The sequence below is a fragment of the Paramisgurnus dabryanus genome, chromosome 1 (assembly GCF_030506205.2).
Source record: "Paramisgurnus dabryanus chromosome 1, PD_genome_1.1, whole genome shotgun sequence".
NCBI classification, from domain to species: domain Eukaryota; kingdom Metazoa; phylum Chordata; class Actinopteri; order Cypriniformes; family Cobitidae; genus Paramisgurnus; species Paramisgurnus dabryanus.
Window position 1 is genome coordinate 675,330 of NC_133337.1, and position 22,592 is coordinate 697,921.

The window sequence follows — 22,592 nt, forward strand, 5'->3', positions numbered from 1 at the left end:
ATGCATAATGCAGATATTTTCATGATAGTTTTAAGAGAGTACAACAAATACTAGCTAGCTAGTATGATGTTTTACAGTTCATATGGCATATAATTATTTTTACATTACATATTTGCATAAGAGTAATTATGGCTATTAACAGACTTCATTTTCTATATGTAAAATTTCTTATTATTTTAGTGTAAAATATGATCTGTGCAGATTTTGCTAGATTTACTATTTTAGTTTTAAAAAATTATTTAGTGAACAAACTCCATCGCACACCTGTAGTGAATAGGTGTGTAGGAAAAAAGACCAACAATTAGGTCGTATTTTTTTTAAATTGCAAGTATATGATAGTGTGCGGGAGTTTTTTCCTTTCAGTTTTAGAAACTATAAAATCTTACATATTTAACAGAGGTTTGTAACATTCCCTGTATGATTTGTGCTATAGACCTGATGTCACAAGAAAGAGGTGATGGTTGTTTTCGCCTAAGGGTTTAATCAAATCCCATAACTTACATTTGAAGAACAGATTCAAGCAATATCCAAGGATTATTATATGCACTTAAGCCCCTATCATATTGCAACAGGCTGAAACCACTTAAAATCCCTCGCAACCGCATTGCAACACCACGGCAACATGATTTGCACTGGCTAGTGGCTACTTATCCATCCAAATCCAAAATCTAAAGGCACTGCATGATTCAGAAGTATGGGAAGCAGTTAAAGTGTGTGTGAAACCACCACATGAGTCTTCATATATTCTGTTTGATAAGACTGAGTGTTGACTGAGAAAGGGAGGGTGTTTCTTTTTACATATGTGTTTCCTGAAGCAGAGGGAGAAGACTGGAAATGTAAAGGAGATTGGGATAAGAGCACAATCCAAACTAGAAATGCAATTCCCAAGGAATTACCAGTGCATGAAAATGCAAAAAAGTTGATTGACAGAAATGTAAAAGAAATTTAGTCTAGTAGTTTACCTGGCTGTTGACATGTTTTAGTGTGAAGCTAGCATGATTTAAAAAAGTTATCATGATGAAATATGAAGGTAGCATGAGTTAACATGATTTATCATGAAGCTAACATGATGCTAGCATGAATAGCATGAAGTTAGCATGATGCTACCATGATTAGCATGAAGCTAGCATGAAGCTAGCATGATTAGCATGAAGCTAGCATGAAGCTAGCATGATTAGCATGAAGCTAGCATGATTAGCATGAAGCTAGCATGATGCTACCATGATTAGCATGAAGCTAGCATGAAGCTAGCATGATTAGCATGAAGCTAGCATGATGCTAGCATGATTAGCATGAAGCTAGCATGATGCTAGCATGATTAGCATGAAGCTAACATGATGCTAGCATGATTAGCATGAAGCTAGCATGATGCTAGCATGATTAGCATGAAGCTAGCATGATGTTAGCATGACTAAAATGAAGCTAACATGATTAGCATTGAAGCTAGCATGATGCTAACATGATTAGCATGAAGCTAGCATGATATTAGCATGATTAGCATGAAGCTAGAATGATGCTAGCATGATTAGCATGAAGCTAGAATGATGCTAGCATGATTAGCATGAAGCTAGCATGATGTTAGCATGATTAGCATGAAGCTAACATGATTAGTATTGAAGCTAACATGACGTTAGCATGATTAGCATGAAGCTAGCATGATTAACATGAAGCTAGCATGATTAGCATGAAGCTAGCATGATTAGCATGAAGCTAGCATGATGTTAGCATGATTAGCATGAAGCTAGCATGATGGTAGCATGATTAGCATGAAGCTAGCATGATGCTAGCATGATTAGCATGAAGCTAGCATGATGTTAGCATGATTAGCATTAAGCTAGCATGATGCTAGCATGATTAGCATTAAGCTAGCATGATGTTAGCATGATTAGCATGAAGCTAGCATGATGTTAGCATGATTAGCATGATGTTAGCATGATGTTAGCATGAAGCTAACATGATGCTAGCATGATTAGCATGAAGCTATCATAATGCTAGCATGATTAGCATGAAGCTAGCATGATTAGCATGAAGCTAACATGATGCTAGCATGATTAGCATGAAGCTAGCATGATGTTATCATGATTAGCATAAAGCTAGCATGATGTTAGTATGATTAGCATGAAGCTAGCATAATTTGCATGAAGCTATCATGATGCTAACATGATTACCATGAAGTTAGCATGAATTTAGCATGAAATTAGCATGATCCTAGCATTATTAGCATGATGCTAGCATGATTAAGATGATGCTAGCATGATTAGCATGATTTAGCATGAAGCTAACAAGATTTAAAGGACGACTTCAGACAATTTAAATTTGAATACATTATTAAATTGGGTCACCTATGTAGTAGAAGTGTGAAGTTATTTTAGAAATTGGTGCCCTCTAGGCCGAGAAAAGCCAGAAAATGTGTTTTTTGCTTATGTGGATGAAAAACACCAAGTCCCAGAATGCATTGCTTCGCTGCTCTACGAGGCCACTCCCTAGTCACGCCTACTGGTTCGAGACGGCAGGAGGGAGGGAGGGAGATTCAACTAGACTAAATACAACTTTTACAGACACGTCTGCGACGATTTAGTTGATATATTATTATAAATACTACCTTTTCCACATCGAAATGATGATAAGTTGCGTTGTACCGGGATGTTCAACCAAAACCGGGAAAAGGACAAGCAGTAAGTTTTCATCGTTTGCTACGTTGTAAACAATGGCTACGGGCTATCAACCACGCAAAATGTCGACAATGTCAACGATGCGGTAAAATAAGAAAAACAGAGGGTTTGCAGTCTCCATTTCAAGCATGAAGACATCGAACCCAATGTACTCGGAATGAAGCAAAACACGCGAAAGGACACTGCAATTCCGTTCATGTTTACCTTCACAGACACGACGAACAGCCGGAGCCATCTGGTATCAAACGCATTCGTCTACGTTTGAGGTAAGACTCTTGCTAATACTCGTTTCTGATCACACAGTAGCCTTTACATAGTGATACAGTTGTTAGCAAAGTAACGCTAGATAGATAATGACACATAAGTTGGGTGTTCTCAAAATAAAACAACTGTTAGCTACCGAGCTACTTCTGGAGTTGCGTAAGCACGCAAGCCTGTTACTGTAAAGTTATTCGATGGTTGAGATAACTGCAGATACATTTGCCAGATGTACATGATTAATTAAATAATATTTATGCATGCTACACGTAAATAACATTGCATTTTATCTGTAAAACTGTAAAATATAGTAATATGCAATTTATCATTGCATATTACTGTATTGCATATCATTTTTATAGCTTTAGTTACTTTGCATATTCATATTCAGACTTTATTGATCCGGTGGTGAAATTCAAAAACTACCTGCAAAGTCAAACTTCTGCTGTTATTTTGGTGAAAGTAATGCAAAAGTATTGTTCTGCATTTACTCACAGGTTTCCAGAAGAAGATGCAGAAGAAGGGGGAAAAAGAACAATGATATCCTCCTTGCATGGACCAGGTCAGTGTTTGTTTGTAATGTGGGAGACTTTACATTGGTTTGCAAGGTTAAAAGTTACTAATTGTATTATATTTTATAGGTCTGTCCTAAATCATATGTGGTTTTCCTGTGCAACCAGTAAGGGGGACGTTGAGGTAAGACTTTTCATTCTTATTTGATTCATTTTTAGGAAAAACGATTTTTCTAGACTTATTGATAATAATCATATTTTCATGCAGGTACTGAAATTCCCGTGGAAATCCATTCTACACCATGTGTGTAATGAGCATGAGTGTACAGATGATGACGGAGGACATCCTGTGGCATTTCAAGACCTGTCATCGCTGGTCCTTGATAAAAGACTTCTGAGAGACATGGAAAAGATGGCCCTGTTCAAACATACTGGTGAGAAGTTGCGCTTGTACACTTCATTGTTTTTCCAAATCCTAATGATCATGTTTTAATTTGTTATATCCCTTCTTTCTTTCTCTTTATATAATTGCACACAGGGCCGCTGGAAGTCTTTCACAGCGCACTTTTGTAATACCTCCCCAATGTTAGTTCCTGCACTACAATGGTACCACACTGCCCATAGCTGTACATATCTTATCTATATGGTTCTTGCTGAATATGAATATTTATTGTGTTTTTCTTATAATATATTCTGTTTATACACTGCATAAATCAATATTATTTATACTACTATTAGGTTACTGCTACTACATCGCACATACATACATGCTTTATATTACATATCCATATTTATTCTGCTCTTACAAGGTAACAGCTAATAAACTGAAACATTTATATTTTGTTTAAATTACTCTAACCACCTTCTGTAAACAAACAGCACTACTGTCTACACTGCACTATATTTTTTGCAGTTCTGGTTGGACACAAATTTTGTACTTGTACTCTGCATAATGACAGTAAAGTTGAATCTAATCTAATTTTCTACCCTTTACAGGAGAAGCACGGTTCAACCAAATGTTCTGCAAGAGATCCAAGCAGTGGGTCTTGAAGAAAAGCTTCATACCACACAGTTTGTAGACGAACTCATCCAGAAGGCCATTGACAAAAGACTCAATCCAAACATTGTGTTCAACGTGCCAACCTCCCCACTGCCACCCAACATTGCACCAGTGCCTAAACCATCAAAGGAGGCTGCCACGACTTCTTTCAAAAGTCACTTCTGAGACTGACACTTTCTAAAAATAATAATAACAATCACCTCTTCCCTGAGTTCTAGTGCTGTGCCTAATCAGATTCTGCCACCACTCTTATATTTATATTATTATATACTGTGTGTGTATATACACACATAATTATTATTATGTTTTGCTTTGTTTTTATTTTGTGCAGGACATTTTTAGATGTAAATTATGTCCTTGTTTATTTTAATGTGTTCTTTCCACTGGTGGCACAATATATTTCCTTTTTGAATAATAAAAAATACATTTCTTCATCTAACCCTGTCTTTTGTACACCAAAGTTATACATTATAGACTTGTGGAGGCGAAATGATTACTGTTACTGTGATTTAGCTGTCATTACTTACTTTACAAAATAATTTGGGTTAAAAATAAAGCCAAATATTATGTGTGTTACAGAGTTTAGACCTAAACTTTAAAAAACGAATGCTTTCCTCAAATTGCAGTCACTGTTTCTTTATAAACTCTAATGTAGCAACAATAAGGACTATAACACGAACCACAACAAATGTGAGTTTTAACTTTTTATTAAAAAACGTAAACAACTCCCACTCATAGCTGATCCAGAGCTTCATCCGTTTCTTTATAGCCGCTATAATGTCCGTGAGGAGCTGGATATCTACGTCTGATGTCCTGAACAACACAGGCAGGTAAAACAAGTCAATGTCTTTTCCCCAGTCTTTCGCCTTGCTAAACCCATTCCATGAAATTACGAGGATGTAAGGAAAAAAGTAAGCACAACGTTAGCAGTGCAAGCTATTTTCACATACAGAATAGGCTAACATAGGTGTAAATATAACAACCATAGATCAGCTGACGGACGTGAAAAACAAAATACTCACTTTATACCCATGCCTCCGTTTCTCCCTGCGGGCTTCAAGAAGAAAATGCTATCGCTGAAATTCGCGACAGCAATATGACTCTCTTTCGGTGTCCATAGGCGCACAGCGGGAGCACGTAAACCACCAGACCGGCCCCACCTCGGCTACAGCAGCCGTGGTGGCAGCCTCTTGTTCCTTAATCATCCGTAACTGATCCTCGTTGTATTGCGGCTCGTACAAGTACCACGACCATCAGATTCAAGCAACAGCGAGGCGCACAGCGAGAGCACGTAAACCACCAGACCGGCCCCACCTCGGCTACAGCAGCCGCGGTGGCAGCCTCTTGTTCCTCAATCATCCGTAACTGTTCTTTGTTGTATTGCGGCTCGTACAGGTAACCGCGAACATCAGATTCGAGCAACAGGTCATCAAAATTCCCTTCTGCCATCTCGTTTTCAACACTACACTCTGCCATCGTGGTTTGTTTACTCGGCTTTCTCCACAAAGCAAGATCAGGCTAGCTTAGCTTAGCGAAGATTAAAGATGGCTGACTCTCGTTTTGATTCGGGCTTTTCCGAATGCACTCGCAGTCCAACCCCTATGGGCGGGGAGAAAACATGCGGAAGTAGCTCCTAATACTGGCTGTAGTCTTTGCCTCTGGCCAAAATCTCTGCCAATGACGCAAAAATCGTCATTTTGCGTCATCGGAATAGTTTTTTGCACAACCAGAATCCAGATATCTCTCCTCTCACAGGAACATGAGGGTGGGAAACACGGTCATTCAAAAATATTGTCAGGTTTCTACTGATACAAAGCTGAATGCTAAATCGGTGAAGTATTCCTTTAACATGAAGCTAGCATGATTTAGAATTAAGTTAGCAAGATTTATTATGAAATTAGCATAAAGCTAGCATGAAACTAGCACGAAGCTAGTATGACTTAGCATGAAGCTAGCATGAAGCTAATATTACCCAAAGACCCAACCCACATGTCTCTTTAATGTCCGGATCCAGAGATATAAGGCTTTGTTTATTATGTTGCTAGGCTGCTCACATTTGGTTGCTAGGGGCGTGGCTTAATACCTCAATAAGGATGGTGAGAGACTGATTGGATGCCTGAGTAAAATGAGCCCACCCCCATGTCTCTGTGACACTGTGCTGCAAAGATATCCATCTGGGCATTTTATAATGGTAGTCTATGGGAGATGTTGCTAGGGTGCCCAAAATGGTTGCTAGGGGCGTGGCTTGATAGCTCAATAAGGATCCTAAGGGACTGATTGGATGCCTGAGTAAAATGAGCCCACCCCCATGTCTCTATGACACTGCGCTGCAAAGATATCCCATCCAGGACGTTTTTAGTTCCTTATATGGGCATGATTCCTGCCCCATTATAAGTCTATGGGGAAATTTGGGGACCTCTTACACCCCAGGGGTACAGCTTACACCCCATTGTGAGGTATGTTCTTACAGAGACTACCAGCTTCTTCAAATGTGGCAAGTCACAAGTTTCTCTGAAATCCTAGGTCTGAGCTACGACTTTTCAAAGTTTGTCACAATGTTAAGTCTATGGGATTTTTCGGCTGCTTTTTCGCCCCTGGGGCGAAGACCGTACCCCCGATCGCTTATAAAAGTCATAGCACACTATTCCCGAATAGTCTGCACGTTTGAGAGTTTGAATGAAGTTTCTAAGTTAAACGGTTCGAGCCGTATTAATTGCGGAAATTTGGTTGGAAGAATAATAATAACTAGATATGCAATTCCCAAGAAATTACCAGTGCATGAAAATGCAAAAAGTTGATTGACAGAAATGTAAAAGAAATTTAGTCTAGTAGTTTACCTGGCTGTTGACATGTTTTAGTGTGAAGCTAGCATGATTTAAAAAAGTTATCATGATGAAATATGATGCTAGCATGATTAGCATGATTCAACATGACGTTAACATGATGCTAGCATGATTAGCATGAAGCTAGCATTATTTGCGTGATGCTAGCATGATGCTAGCATGATTAGCATGAAGCTAGCATGATGCTAGCATGATTAGCATGAAGCTAGCATGATGCTAGCATGATTAGCATGAAGCTAGCATGATGCTAGCATGATTAGCATGAAGCTAGCACGATGTTAGAATGATTAGCATGAAGCTAACATGATCAGCATTGAAGCTAGCATGATTAGCATGAAGCTTACATGATTAGCATTGAAGCTAGCATGATGCTAGCATGATTAGCATGAAGCTAACATGATGCTAGCATGATGAGCATGAAGCTAACATGATTAGCATTGAAGCAAAGATGATGCTAGCATGAAGCTAGCATGATGCTAACGTGATTAGCATGAAGCTAGCATGATGCTAACGTGATTAGCATGAAGCTAGCATGATGCTAGCATGATTAACATGACGTTAGCATGATGTAAGCATGATTAGCATGAAGCTAGCATGATTAGCATGATTAGCACGAAGCTAGCATGATGCTAGCATGATTAGCATGAAGCTAGCATGATGCTAACATGATTAGCATGAAGCTAGCATGATGTTAGCATGATGGTAACATGATTAGCATGACGGTAGCATGATGTTAGCATGAAGCTAGCACGATGCTAGCATGATTAGCATGAAGCTAGCATGATGCTAGCATGATTAGCATGAAGCTAGCATGATGCTATCATGATTAACATGAAGCTAGCATGATGCTAGCACGATTAGCATAAAACTAGCATGATGTTAGCATGATGCTAGCATGATTAACATGAAGCTAGCATGATGTTAGCATGATTAGCATGAAGCTAGCATGATGTTAGCATGATTAGCATGAAGCTAGCATGATGTTAGCATGATTAGCATGAAGCTAGCATGATGCTAGCATGATAAGCATGAAGCTAACATGATGTTAGCATGATTAGCATGAAGCTAGCATGATTAGCATGAAGCTAACATGATGTTAGCATGATTAGCATGAAGCTAACATGATGCTAACATGATTAGCATGAAGCAAGCATGATGTTATCATGATTAGCATAAAGCTAGCATGATGTTAGTATGATTAGCATGAAGTTAGCATAATTTGCATGAAGCTAGCATGATGCTAGCATGATTACCATGAAGTTAGCATGAATTTAGCATGAAATTAGCATGATCCTAGCATTATTAACACGATGCTAGCATGATTAAGATGATGCTAGCATGATTAGCATGAAGCTAGCATGAAGCTAGCATGATTAGCATGAAGTTAGCATGATGCTAGCATGATTTAGCATTAAGTTAGAAAGATTTATTATGAAATTAGCATAAAGCTAGCATGAAACTAGCACGAAGCTAGTATGACTTAGCATGAAGCTAGCATGAAGCTAATATGACCCAAAGACCCAACCCCCATGTCTCTACGATGTCCGGATCCAGAGATATAAGGCTTTGTTTATTATGTTGCTAGGCTGCTCATATTTGGTTGCTAGGGGCGTGGCTTAATACCTCAATAAGGATGGTGAGAGACTGATTGGATGCCTGAGTAAAATGAGCCCACCCCCATGTCTCTATGACACTGCGCTGCAAAGATATCCATCTGGGCATTTTATAATGGCAGTCTATGGGAGATGTTGCTAGGGTGCCCAAAATGGTTGCTAGGGGCGTGGCTTGATAGCTCAATAAGGATCCTAAGGGACTGATTGGATGCCTGAGTAAAATGAGCCCACCCCCATGTCTCTATGACACTGTGCTGCAAAGATATCCCATCCGGGACGTTTTTAGTTCCTTATATGGGCATGATTCCTGCCCCATTATAAGTCTATGGGGAAATTTGGGGACCTCTTACACCCCAGGGGTACAACTTACACCCCATTGTGAGGTATGTTCTTACAGAGCCTGCCAGCCTCTTCAAATGTGGCAAGTCACAAGTTTCTGTGAAATCCTAGGTCTGAGCTACGACTCGTCAAAGTTTGTCGCAATGTTAAGTCTATGGGATTTTTCGGCTGCTTTTTCGCCCCTGGGGCGAAGACCGTACCCCCGATCGCTTATAAAAGTCATAGCACACTATTCCCGAATAGTCCGCACGTTTGAGAGTTTGAAAGAAGTTTCTAAGTTAAACGGTTCGAGCCGTATTAATTGCGGAAATTTGGTTGGAAGAATAATAATAACTAGATATGCAATTCCCAAGGAATTACCAGTGCATGAAAATGCAAAAAGCTGATTGACAGAAATGTAAAAGAAATTTAGTCTAGTAGTTTACCTGGCCGTTGACATGTTTTAGTGTGAAGCTAGCATGATTTAAAAAAGTTATCATGATGAAATATGATGCTAGCATGATTAGCATGATTCAGCATGACGTTAGCATGATGGTAGCATGATTAGCATGAAGCTAGCATGACTAGCATGAAACTAGCATGATGCTAGCATGACTAGCATGAAGCTAACATGATGCTAGCATGATTAGCATGAAGCTAGCATGATTAGCATGAAGCTAGCATGATGTTAGCATGATTAGCATGAAGCTAGCATGATGCTAGCATGATTAGCATGAAGTTAGCATGAATGATAGCATGATTAGCATGAAGCTAGCATGATGCTAACATGATTAGCATGATGCTAGCATGATTAGCATGATGCTAGCATGAAGCTAGCACGATGCTAGCATGATTAGCATGAAGCTAGCACGATGCTAGCATGATTAGCATGAAACTAGCACGATGCTAGCATGATTAGCATAAAGCTAGCACGATGTTAGCATGATTAGCATGAAGCTAGCACGATGCTAGCATGATTAGCATGAAGCTAGCACGTTGCTAGCATGATTAGCATGAAGCTAGCACGATGCTAGCATGATTAGCATGAAGCTAGCATAATGTTATCATGATAAACACGAAGCTATCATGATTAGCATGAAGCTAACATGATGCTAGCAAGATTACCATGAAGCTAGCATGAAGCTAGCATGACTAGCATGAAGCTAGCATGATACTAGCATGATTAGCATGAAGCTAGCATGATGCTAGCATGATTACCATGAAGCTAGCATGAAGCTAGCATGATTAGCATGATGCTAGCATGATTAGCATGAAGCTAGCATGAAGCTAGCATGACTAGCATGAAGCTAGCATGATGCTAACATGATTAGCATGAAGCTAGCATGATGTTAGCATGATTAGCATGAAGCTAGCATAATGTTATCATGATAAACACGAAGCTATCATGATTAGCATGAAGCTAACATGATGCTAGCAAGATTACCATGAAGCTAGCATGAAGCTAGCATGACTAGCATGAAGCTAGCATGATACTAGCATGATTAGCATGAAGCTAGCATGATGCTAGCATGATTACCATGAAGCTAGCATGAAGCTAGCATGATTAGCATGATGCTAGCATGATTAGCATGAAGCTAGCATGAAGCTAGCATGACTAGCATGAAGCTAGCATGATGCTAACATGATTAGCATGAAGCTAGCATGATGTTAGCATGATTAGCATGAAGCTAGCATGATGCTAGCATGATTAGCATGAAGCTAGCATGTTGCTAACATGATTAGCATGAAGTTAGCATGATGCTAGCATGATTAGCATGAAGCTAGCATGATGTTAGCATGATTAGCATGAAGCTAGCATGATGCTAGCATGATTAGCATGAAGCTAGCATGATGCTAACATGATTAGCATGAAGTTAGCATGATGCTAGCATGATTAGCATGAAACTAGCATGATGTTAGCATGATTAGCATGAAGCTAGCATGATGCTAACATGATTAGCATGATGCTAGCATGATTAGCATGATGCTAGCATGAAGTTAGCACGATGCTAGCATGATTAACATGAAGCTAGCACGATGTTAGCATGATTAGCATGAAGCTAGCACGATGCTAGCATGATTAGCATGAAGCTAGCACGATGCTAGTATGATTAGCATGAAGCTAGCATGATGTTATCATGATTAGCATAAAGCTAACATGATGTTAGTATGATTAGCATGAGGCTAGCATAATTTGCATGAAGCTAGCATGATGCTAACATGATTACCATGAAGTTAGCATGAATTTAGCATGAAATTAGCATGATCCTAGCATTATTAGCATGATGCTAGCATGATTAAGATGATGCTAGCATGATTAGCATGAAGCTAGCATGATTTAGCATGAAGCTAACAAGATTTAACATGAAGCTAGCATGATTTAACATTAAGTTAGCAAGATTTATTATAAAATTAGCATAAAGCTAGCATGAAACTAGCACGAAGCTAGCATGACTTAGCATGAAGCTAGCATGAAGCTAATATGACCCAAAGACCCGACCCCCATGTCTCTATGATGTCCGGATCCAGAGATATAAGGCTTTGTTTATTATGTTGCTAGGCTGCTCATATTTGGTTGCTAGGGGCGTGGCTTAATACCTCAATAAGGATGGTGAGAGACTGATTGGATGCCTGAGTAAAATGAGCCCACCCCCATGTCTCTGTGACACTGTGCTGCAAAGATATCCATCTGGGCATTTTATAATGGCAGTCTATGGGAGATGTTGCTAGGGTGCCCAAAATGGTTGCTAGGGGCGTGGCTTGATAGCTCAATAAGGATCCTAAGGGACTGATTGGATGCCTGAGTAAAATGAGCCCACCCCCATGTCTCTATGACACTGCGCTGCAAAGATATCCCATTCGGGACGTTTTTAGTTCCTTATATGGGCATGATTCCTGCCCCATTATAAGTCTATGGGGAAATTTGGGGACCTCTTACACCCCAGGGGTACAGCTTACACCCCATTGTGAGGTATGTTCTTACAGAGCCTGCCAGCCTCTTCAAATGTGGCAAGTCACAAGTTTCTGTGAAATCCTAGGTCTGAGCTACGACTCATCAAAGTTTGTCGCAATGTTAAGTCTATGGGATTTTTCGGCTGCTTTTTCGCCCCTGGGGCGTAGACCGTACCCCCGATTGCTTATAAAAGTCATAGCACACTATTCCCGAATAGTCCGCACGTTTGAGAGTTTGAAGGAAGTTTCTAAGTTAAACGGTTCGAGCCGTATTAAAGAGCACCTATTATGGGATACACGTTTTTAAACATCATTTTGTGTGTAAGTGTGTATTAGTACATGCTAACGATATTCAAAAAGTACATACCTCAAAGAAAACGATGACGCGAGTTATCGTCTCTAACGTTCGAGGACTACAAAAAACACTCGGATTGTAGGCAACAGTTTACTTCCTGGGATTAGTGACGTAGATAAGACCAACATTATCATAGTTCAGCCCTCTCTGCTTTGCTTGGGTACGCCCTCAAAGACGAGGGTGGGGAGCGCCGAGTCAGAAGAGAGCTAAAATGGCGGAGGTTGGGAGTCCCTGCTTTTACTCTGTTTGCAAACTCTTGTTTCATCGTTTAAGCGATTAAATCTCTCGAGTAGACGCTGTCTCTTTAGATGCAAGGGCAAAATAGCACTTTATGGACTTCCACAGAGGACATCATGTTTAATACGGTTCCGGAAAAATCAGTCAGAAGTTGTTCACGGAGTTTTCACAATAACTGCTTCTCATGAACCGAAGCTGGATTTGCGCGACGTCTCCTCCTGAAAGTTGGATTACTGGTCACTTCTGGATCACAGGCTGTAAGTATTCACGTTTATTATTTGCCTTTTACTGTACATTACGTAACAGGTAACCGGAGATTAACATAATGTGCGTGTAGAGCTAAGCTTGCAAGCGAACTGTTTTGTGTTGTAATACTGTATTTCATAAACAACGTACCATATTTACACACGTGTATGTTGAATTATGCAGACTATCGTTTTTTTATCGATGTTGGTTAAGACATGTTTACAAACTTGCTAAGTTACCAGCTTAACTGTTACCGGTAAAATTTGTTCTCATGATCAAACTCAAGAAACTCTAAGTACAGATGATTTGTTTAAAGTTATATGTATTTTACTGTTGTATTTACTTGAAGCTTTCTTAGATTTTGAAACGAAGTAAACACGTAATGTGTGTTGCTAATGTTGGGCCATGTAATATGTAATACATTAACGTTTTAATGAATAGTCTAACGATTTATAGTCATGGTACTCTATTGTTATAATATGTCTTTTTGACTGAATACATGTTTGTTTTATTTGTCTATATCTTAGATTCGCAGCTGGACACATCCTTCTACACTGTATGCAAACATGCAACATCATTACACACAGTACAAGGAGTCAAACTGGCATATGAGGAGCAAAGGTGTGTAACACAAATGATGTATTTAGCTAGTGAAACCACTACCAGTCTTAAATGTATAACTGATGATGACAAAGTTTTTTTCTCTGCATAATCATAGGAACCCAGACAGTAGCATCGTTTCACAATGTTTCCATCACCATCATCAGTGGATGCCTTTGCCGTCCGTAGCCTGAGATTTCAGATTTGCAGCAAAAAAATTTGATTTTCTCATTTATTGGAATGCTATGCAGGTATTTAAGTATTTTAGTAACTGTGTTAAATAAAGTAGTATTTACTTTTATAATAAATTTTACTTGCTTATATTTTTACAGGTTGTACCTTGCAGCCATCCATTACAATGTCACCAAGCCGTAACAAAAGCAGGAGAGGGAAAGTACAAGGCTATGTTCCCAAAACACACAAATGACATACCGTAAGCAGTAATGTTTTATTTCAAATACATTCATAATTAAAAACTTAATGTATGAAGCAGGGAAATAAATGATCAAAACAAAAGATTTATTGACTGCAATATTTCTACAGTTATGTGGAGGATGTGATCAGGCTTGTGTTTGATGAGGTATTTGAAGATAAGCTGAAGGAAACCCAGATTCCAATGGACCTGGCATCACAGTTTGAGAAACCTTCAAAGGAGGACGTGATTGCATGCCATCTTCAGTGCAGGGGTCGTCGGAAGCCAACATTCCAATCAGGAAGCTCCAAGCATATCTGGAGAACAACACACGACAGGATGATAACCCTAAAGTGTCATCTTAGATAGCATCAGCTGACAAAGCTTTGATATGCCATTTATCTGAATAGATAGCTGTAAGAAGTGAATTGAACAATTTTTGAAAGAATAGCACAATATGGTTACTAAAGTATGTTTATTTGTATATTGTTTAACATTTAAATATATATTTGTAATAAATAAACTTTTGACTGACTACTATATTTTCTTTAAAGTTACATCTTTTGTTCTTTTGGGTACTTTGTTACTATAATAATACTTTAGTGTTATTGGTTTAAAAATGTAATAAAACTTAATCTAGTCCTGCGCCTCAAAGGCTTATAGTCGGTACAATAAATGTTCTGTGTGTAGGGATTTAGACAATTTGTGCAAAACCTGGATGATGAATCACGCAGGTAAGAGGCCCTGGAACCTGTTGCATTCTCCTTAAAACCTAGTAAGTAAAACAAGGGCGTAGGTTTGATTCTGGCATTGGTGGGGACATAAATAAAATGGTTGCATTGCAAAAACTGTTTATCACCGTTTACTTGACACAAACAACAGACAACTCAGTATGCACTTTACTCAGTAACATCTGACTCGCCACCCCCGGTCATCCCAAATTTATAATAAACAATTCGTTATGTCCTAGAGCCTAATAAACAGTAACTGTTTAAGTCTTTGTCAAAAAAAAAAGAAAATCACATTGTAAGATATAACCATATTTACTTTATAACAATGAAGAATATGCAATTAATATTTAATTCTTAATTTAAATTTGCCAAAAAAATCCCAGTGTTGAAGATGGTATATATCATGCTGTTTCCTGAACAACGTTTATTAACGTTTCTGTAGTTCACATTAAATCTTCTTTTCATTAACAGACAGTTAATCAGTGTGAAAAAAATAATTTTAAGTTTAAAATGCAACCTTACATTATGTCTACATCTGTGCAAGTAATGACCACAGTGCAGTAATGTAAAGTATTCAGCAATCATGACATGAATTCATGTTTTTACCATGTTGGGGTTATTTTCTTTCATGGATTAGGGACCCCCTAAATAACCTTGCTACCCCATTTATAAAAGGTTGACAAAAGTTTGCAACTCCTCAGGTTAACATGGGATTGTCGTGTATTGGTGAAAATACTTTCCTTGAATCATTATGTGACACAACTTGTTCCGTATTTTGTGAATGAAACAGTTACAGTGGGTGTAATAATACTTTCTTCCTCACTTACCTGTAGCCCGAATAATCACGCGCGTCTTGTTGAGTGAACTTTGGCGCGTTGTACAAAGTGAAACCATCCTATCACACGTAGCGAGTAAAGACAAGCCCATAAAGGGATGTGATTTAGAGAGGCGGGACTCAAGAAATGCTAATCCAATCATATTAGCAATAAGATTAGAGAGGCGGGACTAAAGAAATGCAAAGCCAATCATATTAGCGATGTGAGTTACGGAGGCGGGCATTGCAGAGAACGAAAGCTGTTAACCGTTTGTGTACCACATAGAGCGTCATTTTTACAGAACGGGATTGCAAATGATTTCTAATCTAATTTAAATGATTTCTGACAAAAATATAATAAGTAAAAAATAGAAAACACAAGAATAAGAAGGACATTAGTGGTTATATATAAATACAGATTAATTGTTTGGTCGAAATTATTGCTAGGGACAATTCAGTCTTCCCTGAATATTGCTAGGGACATGTCCCTAGCGTCCCACCCTAAATCTACGCCCATGAAGTAAAAACATAGCACAGTCTTTCATAATAAAGTTTACCATAGTAAAATAATGTAGAACTAACATTCATTTCAATTAATTCTTTCTTTGTGCTACATTTGGTGTTTCCATATAGTTTGCACAGTAAAATAGTATGTAAGCAGTATTTTATAATTAAGTTTACTATAGTAAAATAATGTAGAAATTACCAAGTGAAATCGTTTTATAATCATTTCAACAAATACTTTCTATGTGCTACATTTGGTGTTTCCATATAGTTTGCACAGTAATACAGTATGTAAGCAGTCTTTTATAATACATTTTACTAGAGTAAAATAATGTAGAAATTACCAAGTGAAATCGTTTTATAATCATTTCAACAAATACTTTCTATGTGCTACATTTGGTGTTTCCATATAGTTATGTAGTACGTTATAATTACCTTTTGGATGTCTTTGCAACACATTTTCGTCTTCGTTTAGCATTCTGGCAGAGCTAAGGACACCTAAAAAAGTTAAATCCAATCGCATTCATTGACGGAGATCGTTTATATCGTAACGGCCTTCTGAACTCTCTGGATCGAGCTCGAAGTGGTAAGGCAGTACAGACACCATCGTTTATAGAGAAATATAACGCTTGTTTACGTTGCCTCTGAGGCTGTGACTCTCAGTCAGAATCTGTGTCAACCCACGCGTAGTCAGGGGCGTAACCTTTCAAACACACGCCGAACCCAGCTGACCAATAACAGTTGAGTAGTCATCTGACCAATTCGATTACACTAGACATTTTGGGAGGCGGAGACAGGAACTAAACCGAGCGTTTTCCAGACAGTGGGAAATCGGTGAGGTATGTAAGCAATTTATAAGACTCACAATGCATTAGTTCAAGTTTAAAAACATGTATGTACTATGGGATATTGCAATAACGTGCTAACGTGCCAATTTATTAGCATAATTGGTGCTCTTTAATTGCGGAAATTTGGTTGGAAGAATAATAATAATAACTAGAAATGCAATTCCCAAGGAATTACCAGTGCATGAAAATGCAAAAAAGTTGATTGACAGAAATGTAAAAGAAACTTAGTCTAGTAGTTTACCTGGCTGTTGACATGTTTTAGTGTGAAGCTAGCATGATTTAAAAAAGTTATCATGATGAAATATGAAGCTAGCATGAGTTAACATGATTTACCATGAAGTTAACATGATTTATCATGAAGCTAGCATGATTTATCATGAAGCTAACATGATTTAGCATGAAGCTAACATGATTTAACATGAAGCTAACATGACGTTAACATGATTTAGCATGATTTAGCATGAAGCTAGCATGAAGCTAGCATGATTTAACATGAAGCTAGCATGATGTTAGCATGATTAGCATGAAGCTAACATGATTTAACATGAAGCTAACATGACGTTAACATGATTTAGCATGATTAGCATTAAGCTAGCATGATGCTAGCATGATTAGCATGAAGCTAGCATGATGTTAGCATGATTACCATGAAGCTAGCATGATGTTAGCATGATTAGCATGAAGCTAGCATGATGCTAGCATGATTAGCATGAAGCTAGCATGAAGCTAGCATGATTAGCATGATGGTAGCATGATTAGCATGAAGCTAGCATGATTAGCATGAAGCTAGCATGATGCTAGCATGATTAGCATGAAGCTAGCATGATGCTAGCATGATTAGCATGAAGCTAGCATGATGTTAGCATGATTAGCATAAAGCTAACATGAAGCTAGCATGATTAGCATGAAGCTAGCATGATGCTAGCATGATTAGCACGAAGCTAGCATGATGCTAGCATGATTAGCATGAAGCTAGCATGATGCTAGCATAATAAGCACAAAGCTAGCATGAAGCTAGCATGATTAGCACGAAGCTAGTATGATGCTAGCATGATTAACACGAAGGTAGCATGAAGCTAGCATGATTAGCACGAAGCTAGCATGATTAGCATGAAGCTAGCATGATGCTAGCATGATTAGCACAAAGCTAGCATAAAGCTAGCATGATAAGCACGAAGCTAGCATGATGCTAGCATGATTAGCACGAAGCTAGCATGATGTTAGCATGATTAGCACGAAGCTAGCATGATGCTAGCTTGATAAGCACGAAGCTAGCATGATGCTACTATGATAAGCACGAAGCTAGCATGATGGTAGCATGATTAGCACGAAGCTAGCATGATGCTAGCATGATTAGCACGAAGCTAGCATGATGATAGCATGATTAGCACGAAGCTAGCATGATGCTAGCATTATTAGCATGAAGCTAGTATGATTAACATGATGTTAACATGATTAGCATGAAGTTAGCATGATGTTAGCATGATTAGCATGAAGCTAGCATGATGTTAGCATGAAGCTAGCATGATGTTAGTATGAGTAGCATGAAGCTAGCATAATTTGCATGAAGCTAACATGATGTTAGCATGATTACCATGAAGTTAGCATGAATTTAGCATGAAATTAACATGATGCTAGCATGATTAAGATGATGCTAGCATGATTAGCATGAAGCTAGCATGATTTAGCGTGAAGCTAACAAGATTTAACATGAAGTTAGCATGATTTAGCATCAAGTTAGCAAGATTTATTATGAAGCTAGCATGATGCTAGCATGATTAGCATGAAGCTAGCATGAAGCTAGCATGATTAGCATGATGGTAGCATGATTAGCATGAAGCTAGCATGATTAGCATGAAGCTAGCATGATGCTAGCATGATTAGCATGAAGCTAGCATGATGCTAGCATGATTAGCATGAAGCTAGCATGATGTTAGCATGATTAGCATAAAGCTAACATGAAGCTAGCATGATTAGCATGAAGCTAGCATGATGCTAGCATGATTAGCACGAAGCTAGCATGATGCTAGCATGATTAGCATGAAGCTAGCATGATGCTAGCATAATAAGCACAAAGCTAGCATGAAGCTAGCATGATTAGCACGAAGCTAGTATGATGCTAGCATGATTAACACGAAGGTAGCATGAAGCTAGCATGATTAGCACGAAGCTAGCATGATTAGCATGAAGCTAGCATGATGCTAGCATGATTAGCACAAAGCTAGCATAAAGCTAGCATGATAAGCACGAAGCTAGCATGATGCTAGCATGATTAGCACGAAGCTAGCATGATGTTAGCATGATTAGCACGAAGCTAGCATGATGCTAGCTTGATAAGCACGAAGCTAGCATGATGCTACTATGATAAGCACGAAGCTAGCATGATGGTAGCATGATTAGCACGAAGCTAGCATGATGCTAGCATGATTAGCACGAAGCTAGCATGATGATAGCATGATTAGCACGAAGCTAGCATGATGCTAGCATTATTAGCATGAAGCTAGTATGATTAACATGATGTTAACATGATTAGCATGAAGTTAGCATGATGTTAGCATGATTAGCATGAAGCTAGCATGATGTTAGCATGAAGCTAGCATGATGTTAGTATGAGTAGCATGAAGCTAGCATAATTTGCATGAAGCTAACATGATGTTAGCATGATTACCATGAAGTTAGCATGAATTTAGCATGAAATTAACATGATGCTAGCATGATTAAGATGATGCTAGCATGATTAGCATGAAGCTAGCATGATTTAGCGTGAAGCTAACAAGATTTAACATGAAGTTAGCATGATTTAGCATCAAGTTAGCAAGATTTATTATGAAATTAGCATAAAGCTAGCATGAAACTAGCATGAAGCTAGTATGACTTAGCATGAAGCTAGCATGAAGCTAATATTACCCAAAGACCCAACCCCCATGTCTCTATGATGTTCGGATCCAGAGATATAAGGCTTTGTTTATTATGTTGCTAGGCTGCTCATATTTGGTTGCTAGGGGCGTGGCTTAATACCTCAATAAGGATGGTGAGAGACAGATTGGATGCCTGAGTAAAATGAGCCCACCCCCATGTCTCTGTGACACTGTGCTGCAAAGATATCCATCTGGGCATTTTATAATGGCAGTCTATGGGAAATGTTGCTAGGGTGCCCAAAATTGTTGCTAGGGGCGTGGCTTAATAGCTCAATAAGGATCCTAAGGGACTGATTGGATGCCTGAGTAAAATGAGCCCACCCCCATGTCTCTACGACACTGCGCTGCAAAGATATCCCATCTGGGACGTTTTTATTTCCTTATATGGGCATGATTCCTGCCCCATTATAAGTCTATGGGGAAATTTGGGGGCCTCTTACACCCCAGGGGTACAACTTACACCCCATTGTGAGGTATGTTCTTACAGAGCCTGCCAGCCTCTTCAAATGTGGCAAGTCACAAGTTTCTGTGAAATTCTAGGTCTGAGCTACGACTCGTCAAAGTTTGTCTCCATGTTAAGTCAATGGGATTTTTCGGCTGCTTTTTCGCCCCTGGGGCGAAGACCGTACCCCCAATCGCTTATAAAAGTCATAGCACACTATTCCCGAATAGTCCGCACGTTTGAGAGTTTGAATGAAGTTTCTAAGTTAAGCGGTTCGAGCCGTATTAATTGCGGAAATTTGGTTGGAAGAATAATAATAATAACTAGATAGTAAAGTTTGAAGACAAACTTTATGTTGGCTTGAGAAAGCGTAGCCTGAACGTTTAAAACGGTTTGACATAAGTTTAGTTTAGTAGGCTATCTGGCTGTTAGTATGTTTAAGTATGAAGGTAGCATGATTTACCATGAAGCTAGCATGATGTTAGCATGATTAGCATGAAGCTAGCATGATGCTAGCATGATTAGCATGAAGCTAGCATGATGCTAGCATGATTAGCATGAAGTTAGCATGATTAGCATGAAGCTAGCATGATTAGTATGAAGTTAGCATGATTAGCATGAAGCTAGCATGATGCTAGCATGATTAGCATGAAGCTAGCATGATGCTAGCATGATTAGCATGAAGCTAGCATGATGCTAGCATGATTAGCATGAAGCTAGCATGATGCTAGCATGATTAGCATGAAGCTAGCATGATGCTAGCATGATTAGCATGAAGCTAGCATGAAGCTAGCATGATGCTAGCATTATTAGCATGAAGCTAGCATGATGCTAACATGATTAGCATGAAGCTAACATGATGCTATCATGATTAGCATGAAGCTAGCATGATGTTAGCATGATTAGCATGAAGCTAGCATGATGCTAGCATGATTAGCATGAAGCTAGCATGATGCTAGCATGATTAGCATGAAGCTAGCATGATGTTAGCATGATTAGCATGAAGCTAGCATGATGCTAGCATGATTAGCATGAAGCTAGCATGAAGCTAGCAGGATTAGCATGAAGTTAGCATGAAGCTAGCATGATGCTAGCATGATTAACATGAAGCTAGCATGATGCTAGCATGATTAGCATGAAGCTAACATGATGTTAGCATGATTAGCATGAAGCTAGCATGAAGTTAGCATGATTAGCATGAAGCTAGCATGAAGTTAGCATGATTAGCATGAAGCTAGCATGATTAGCATGAAGCTAGCATGAAGCTAGCATGATTAGCAGGAAGCTAGCATGAAGCTAACATGTATTGCATTGCTAGGGTACTAAGTTTGGTTGCTAGGGAGAAAATTGGCATCCCATAATGATCACCCTTCAAGCCACAAGTAAAACGGTCCAACCCCCGTGTCTCTACAATGTTCTGATGCGGAGATATAAGGCTTTGTTTATTCCGTTACTAGGGTACTAAGTTTGGTTGCTAGGGAGAAAATTGGCATCCCATAATAATCACACTTCAAGCCACAAGTAAAACGGTCCAACCCCAGTGTCTCTACAATTTTCTGATGCAGAGATATGAGGCTTTGTTTATTCCGTTGCTAGGGTACTAATTTGGTTGCTAGGGAGAAAATTGGCATCCCATAATGATCACACTTCAAGCCACAAGTAAAACGGTCCAACCCCCGTGTCTCTATGATGTTCTGAAGCGGAGATATAAGGCTTTGTTTATTCCGTTGCTAGGGTACTAAGTTTGGTTGCTAGGGAGAAAATTGGCATCCCATAATGATTACACTTCAAGCCACAAGTAAAACGGTCCAACCCCTGTGTCTCTACGATGTTCAGATCCAGAGATATAAGGCTTTGTTTATTATGTTGCTAGGGTCTTCATATTCTGTTGCTAGGGGCGTGGCTTAATACCTCAATAAGAATCCTAAGAGACTGATTGGATGCCTGAGTAAAATGAGCCCACCCCTATGTCTCTATGACACTCTGGTGCAAAGATATCCATCTGGGCTTTTTATAATGGTAGTCTATGGGAGATGTTGCTAGGGTACCCAAAATTGTTGCTAGGGGCGTGGCTTAATAGCTCTGGGGTGATCCTAAGAGACTGATTGGATGCTTGAGTAAAATGAGCCCACCCCCATGTCTCTAAGACACTCTAAAGTGAAGATATTCCATCTGGGACGCTTTTATTCCCTTTTATGGGCATGTTTCCTGCCCCATTATAAGTCAATGGGAAATTTTGGGGGCCTCTTACACCCCA

General features: G+C 39.0%; 1 protein-coding gene and 1 long non-coding RNA gene across 6 annotated transcripts in view; both read left to right on the forward strand.

The window, feature by feature from the left end:
* tmtc1 (transmembrane O-mannosyltransferase targeting cadherins 1) overlaps nucleotides 1-22,592 on the forward strand; it is a 314,969-nt gene that overhangs the window by 122,478 nt on the left and 169,899 nt on the right. The window lies entirely within an intron of this gene.
* Nucleotides 11,415-14,350, forward strand: LOC135746939 (uncharacterized). The gene is made up of 4 exons (XR_010531636.2): nucleotides 11,415-13,687; nucleotides 13,785-13,917; nucleotides 13,999-14,099; nucleotides 14,210-14,350. It is a non-coding gene; the product is annotated as an uncharacterized lncRNA (long non-coding RNA).